The sequence below is a fragment of the Mobula birostris genome, chromosome 1 (genome assembly GCF_030028105.1).
Source record: "Mobula birostris isolate sMobBir1 chromosome 1, sMobBir1.hap1, whole genome shotgun sequence".
Classification (NCBI taxonomy): Eukaryota; Metazoa; Chordata; class Chondrichthyes; order Myliobatiformes; family Myliobatidae; genus Mobula; species Mobula birostris.
In genome coordinates this window covers 117,788,966-117,794,965 of record NC_092370.1, presented here as the reverse complement: position 1 = coordinate 117,794,965, position 6,000 = coordinate 117,788,966, and positions in this window count along the sequence as shown.

The following is a 6,000-nucleotide window of genomic DNA, read 5'->3' as shown; positions in this document are numbered from 1 at the left end:
ATTTCTTCCTATAAGGCGAAACTTAACAGCGTGAATGGAAATGATGATTCACCCCTGATGAGCTCTCAGTGGCTTCCATGCACACTTTTATAGGGAGAATAACACTACACCTGTGCAAATCCCCACAGCATCCAGCAGCCCTGTGATCTCTGTCTTGGAGGCTGATATCAGAACATCCTTCAAAGGGAGTGAACCCTTGCAAGGCATCAGGCCCCAATGGAAACCTTTTTCCGACCAAACAACTAGCGTGTTCAAGCACATCTTCCAGCTCTCTCTGCTGTTGACTGAAGTGCCCACCTGCTTCAAAAGGACAGCAAGGAGACCCAGAAGAGCAGGGCCAACCGTCGCCCAGTAGCACTTACATCGACTGTGATGAAGTGCTTTGAGAGATTGGTCATGGCTAGAATTAACAATTGCCTGAATAAGGTCCTGGACCCATTGCAATTTGACTATTGTTACAACAGCTGCAATCTCTCTGGCTCGCTGCTCTGCTTTGGAGTGCAAAACATATGTCAGATTTCATCAATTACAGCTTGGTATTCAACAGCATCATCTCCCCAGTATTAGATTATGAGAACACTCAGTCCTTTTTTATTGTCATTTAGAAATGCATACATGCAATTAAGAAATGATACAATGTTTCTCTGGAGTGATATCACAGAAAACAAGACAGAGCAAAGACTAACACTGACAGAACCACATAATTATAACATATAGTTACAGCCATGCAAAGCAATACCATAATTTGATAAAGAACAGACCATAGGCACAGTAAAAAAAAGTCTCAAAGTCCCGAGTCCCCATAGCAGGTGGCAAAAGGGAGAAACTCCCTGCCATAAACCTCCAGGCACCGTCAACTTGCCGATACCTTGGAAGCAGCCGACCCCAGCCGACACCGAGTCCATCCGTCCAAAAACTCCAAGCCTCCGAGCAGCCTTTACGATACAGCCTCCCGAGCACCATCCTCTGCTGAGCGCCTTCGACCTCTCCCCGGCCACTGAAACACGCAAAGCCAAGGATTTTGGGGCCTTCAGCTCCGGAGATTCCGGTTACCACACAGTAGCAGTGGCAGCGAAGCAGTCATTTCAGAAGTTTTCCAGATATCCACTGTGCTCTCACATCTGACTCCATCAAATCAGGATTGTGCACGGTCCCCTACTTGACAAATAACAGATATTCATCACCGAAGTGGCCGCGTGAGCTGTCGTCACGCCGCCATCTTCTCGGTTTCAAAGCCGAGCCTCTCTATCTCCCTCTGCAACTGGATCCTCAACTCCCTTGTTGGGAGACCACAGTCAGTGCAGATTGATGATAACATTTTGTCTTCACTGACAATCAGCACAGGCGTACCTCACGGATGTGTGCTTAGCCCTCTGTTTTTGTCACGGTCCGGTCTGTGGATTCCGTACTCCAGTTATTCCATTTTTCCCTTGTTCTGTTGGATGCCTTAATTGAGGCACCTAATTCTCATTTTGGGCTGGCAACATAATAGCCCTGGGGTCCAGTGATTCCTTGCTGGATCATCCTCGGTAGTAACCTCGCCAGAATCCTTGCTGGAGCGGGTCCATCAAGTTAACCTGCCGGAGTGAGTCAAGAACCGCTGTCTGTAGTTCCGACGCCTAATCAAGGGCTTGCCGCTACTTGGAGCATGTTTGTGTCAAGATAAAGGTCAGTCTATCATTGTGTGGTTTTGTCCCTTCGTGTCCTCATCTCCGCCGGGTAGGTCCGGCTGTTTGCCGCTACCTTGAGTTGGGAACTGTCTCTTTGTGTCCTTGCCTCCGCTGGGTAGGTCCGGCCATTTGCCGCTACCCTGAGGGGGGAATGGTCTCAGTGTTCCATGTCCTGTGTCTAAGAAGAGTCCCGGCTCTATGTTCTGTGTCCAAGGAGGAGCCCCGGCTCAGTGTTCCATGTCCTGTGTCTAAGTCAAGTCTGAGCCTAGTCCAAGTCGAGAGTCAAGCTCCGAGTCCAAGTCGAGAGTCAAGCCCAAGCCAAGACCCGAGTTCCGAGTTATGACTTGAGTTCCCTGCCAAGTTCTAGTCCCAAGTCCAAGTCCAGGTTTTCCGGTTTGTCACTCTATGTCTAAGTTCATGTTATCATTTTGTCCTCGCTCCTTGGCTTCCCTAGCATTCTTAATAAACATAGTCCAGTTCCTAGTACTTTAGTGTCTGTGTCTTGCGTTTGGGGCCGCTACCAACGCCCCCTTATAACAGTTTTACCCTCTCTACCCTCATGATTGTGTGGATAATCGCAGCTCAGGCACCATCTGTAAATTATCTGATGACACCACTGTTGTTGGCAGAATTTCAGGTGCTTATAAGGAGGCGGACAGGAGTGAGTTAGATCAGCCATTGCAAAAACAACCTTGCACTCAATGTCAGCAAGACCAAGGAACTGACTGTGGACTTCAGGAAGGGGAAATCAGGAGAAAACGCACCAGGCCTCATTGAGGTCAGGCGTGGAAAGTGTGAGCAGCTTCGAGGTTCTGGGTTTCAACATCTTCAAGGATTTTTTCCAACATGTTAATGCAATCAAAAAGGCGTGCCAGTGGCTCTACCTTGTTAGGAGTTTGAGGAGATTAGGTATGTTACAAATGACTCTTGCAAATTTCTATAGCTGTGTGGTCGAGAGCATTAAGATTAGCTGCATCACAGCCTGATATGGAGGTTCCAACACACAAGATTTCAAGAGGTTGCAGACGGTTGTAGTCTCGTCCACCTCCACCATTTCAAGAAGGCAGCATCCACCATCAAGGACCATGACAATACAAGACATACCCTCTTTTCATTACTACCATCAGGAAGGAGGTACAGAAGCCTGAAGACCCACACTCAATAATTCAGGAACAGCTCCTTCCCTCCTGCCCCCTTCAAATTTCTGAACGGTCCATGAATCCATGAACATTACCTCATCATTACTGGAGCTGCCCCCCGTGAAACAGCTTTTCCACTTTAAAAGTTCTTCCCCACTGTGATTGCTGGATACAATGGACAACCACAAATAAACTTGATTCTGATTCTAACCTTTTAGAGAGAGAGGTCAAGATTTCTACCCAATGACAGTGAAGGAACAGTGATATACAGTTCTTCCAAGTCAGGATGGCGTGTGGCTTGCAGGGCAGCTTCCAGGTGGTGAAAGTCCCTCTGTTTTTGTTGCCCTTGTCCTTCTAGCTGGTGGAGGTCATGGCTTGGAAGGTGCTGTCCAAAGCATCTTCAGCAACTTATCAAGACACCCTGGGCAGCAGCTTCCAACCCATGCATCCAGGCTGTATATCACTGGTAAAGTGTGTGGATGATTGTGATGGGGAGCCTATCCAGCTGGCTGCTCTCCCTGCCCTCATCCAGCCAGTAGAGAGTGCACGACCACATTACCGACTTGAGCCTCGTAGATGGTGGACAGGTTTTGGGGAGCTGAGAGGTAAGTTACTCAATACAGAATTCCTAGCTTCTGACCTGCTCTTGTGGCCACCTTGTGCATATGTCATAGAGAAGTACAGCACAGAAACAGGCCCTTTGGCCCACCTAGTCCATGCTGAAATCATTTAAGCTGCCTGCTCCCAATTATCTACACCAGGACCATAGTCCTCCATATCATTACTATCCATGTAACTATCCAAATTTCTCTTAAACATTGAAACTGAGCTCATATAGACCACTTGTGCTGGCAGCTAATTTCACACTCTCATGGCCACCTCCGTGAAGAAGTTTTCCCTCATGTTCAGAAAGCTGAAACAGGCCAAGCTCCCACAAAAGCTGTTGCTTATCTTCTACAGAAGAACAATTGAAACCATCCTGACTAACAGCGCCACAGTGTGGTATGCCAGCTGCACAGCCGCTGAGCGACAAGACCTGCATCGCGTGGTGACGGCGGCCCAGCGAATTGTCAGGATGGAGCTCCCAGGACTGGACACCATCTATTCCAGCAGACTCAGGAGGAAAGCAACCGGCATAACCAGAGACACCACACACCCCGGCCACTCCCTGTCTGACGCGCTGCCGTCCAGCAAAAGGTTCAGGGCACTAAAAACCAGAATAAGTAGACTGAAGAACAGCTTCTATCCCAGAGCTGTGGCCTCCATCACACCACTCCCACAGAACAATGACTGAAACTGTGAGCACACACATGGACTCAAATACTTGCAGTAACAGCACTTTCTGCATTACTGTGATATTCCGGTGCTGCTGAAACTTATTTTCTGTTACTTATCTATTTAATACTGTTTTCCTATTACTGTCTTGTTTTTATCTACCACTTTATTTAATTGCCTGAGAGGAAGCCAAACAGAGTTTCATTGTACCTATGTATAATGACAATAAAAATAATTCAATTCAATTAAACATCTCAGCTTTCACTGTTAAGCCATAATCTCTGGAGGCAGTCCCATCCAATCTCACTGGAAAAAAACTGTCTGCATTTATCCTATCTATATCCCTCATAATTTTGTATATTTCTATCAAATCTCCTCTTAATCGTCTATATTCCAAAGAATAAAGAATCTCCTCTTAATCTTCTATATTCCTACCCTACTCAATCTTTCCTTAGAATTTTCCAGACCTGGCAACATCCTTGTAAATTTTCTTTGAACTTTTTCAACCTTGCTTATACATTTCCTGTACTTAGGTGACCAAAACTGCATACAATATTCCACATTAAGCCTTATCAACATCTTATAGAACTTCAACATAGCATCCCAAAACATTGATCTATCAAGGCCAACGTGCCAAAAGCTTTCCTTACAACCCTAGCTACCTGTGACGTCACTTTCAACGAATTATATACCTGTATTCCCAAATCCCTTTGTTCTACCACACTCCTCAGTGCCCTGCCATACACTGTGCAAGACCTACCCTGATTGGTCCTACTGAACTGCAAAATCTCACACTTGTCTGCATTAAATTCCATCTGCCATTTTCAGCCCATTTTTCCCACTAATGCAGATCCCTCTGTAAGCCATGATAGCCTTCCTCTCTCCACTACATCCCAAACCTCGGTGTCACCCGCAAATTTGCTGATCCAGTTAACCACATTATCACCTAGATCAGTGATATAGATGACAAACAATAAAGGACCCAGCACCGATCCCTGCAGCACACCACTAGCCAAAGGTTTCCAGTCAGAGAGGAAACCATCTACTACCACTCTCTGGCTTCTCCCACAAAGCCATGTCTAATCCAGTTCACTACCTCATCTTGAATGCAGAGTGACTGAACCTTTTGGACCAACCTCCCACGCCGGACCTTGTCAAATGCCTTATTAAAGTCCGTGTCAACTTCAGGCCAGTTACTGGTCAATGGCTCTCCTCAAGACATTGGCAGTGGGGGATTCATCGATTGTAACATTGAATGCCAGGGGGTGAACAGTGTATTTTCTCTTGTTAGATATCAGCATTGCTTGACACTTGTGCGGGCTGAATGTTACTTTGCCACCCACCAATGCCCTGGGCCCAGGATATTGGCCAGGTCTGACTTCACTATTGTGCAATCATCAGAACGCCCATACTTCTGACCTTATGAATCAGGGAAGGTCCTTGAAGAAGCAGCAAAGATGGTTTTGGATACAGAGCCAATCTATGTCTTTGAAATGGAAGTGGATGGGTTCTTGAGCGAGAATGATTAGCAGAGGTACAGGGAAAGAATGGTGTCCAGGGAACAAGATTTGACCTGGTGGCCTCCATCTGTGTCCATTTAATGTCCCAGCCTGGAAATCGGGTGATTCTGAACCTGTACAATGTGATGAGAGGCAAATAATGGCCGGGAGTCTGACCAAGGCACCACCAGATGCCTTACTGATTGAGGTGCACCCAGCACTGAGTCTGCTGCCTACATTACCTAAGATCTCCCTCTGACCTGTTTAGAATCTGGCACTTACTCCACAAGCAACTGTTCCCACAATCCCAGACTCCACAGTAAATCTCAATAGACCTCACTGGCTTTTAAAATCCGGCACTTAAAACTCCACAAGCAACTGTTCCCGCAGTCGCGGTCCCCGCAGAAAGTCCCACTA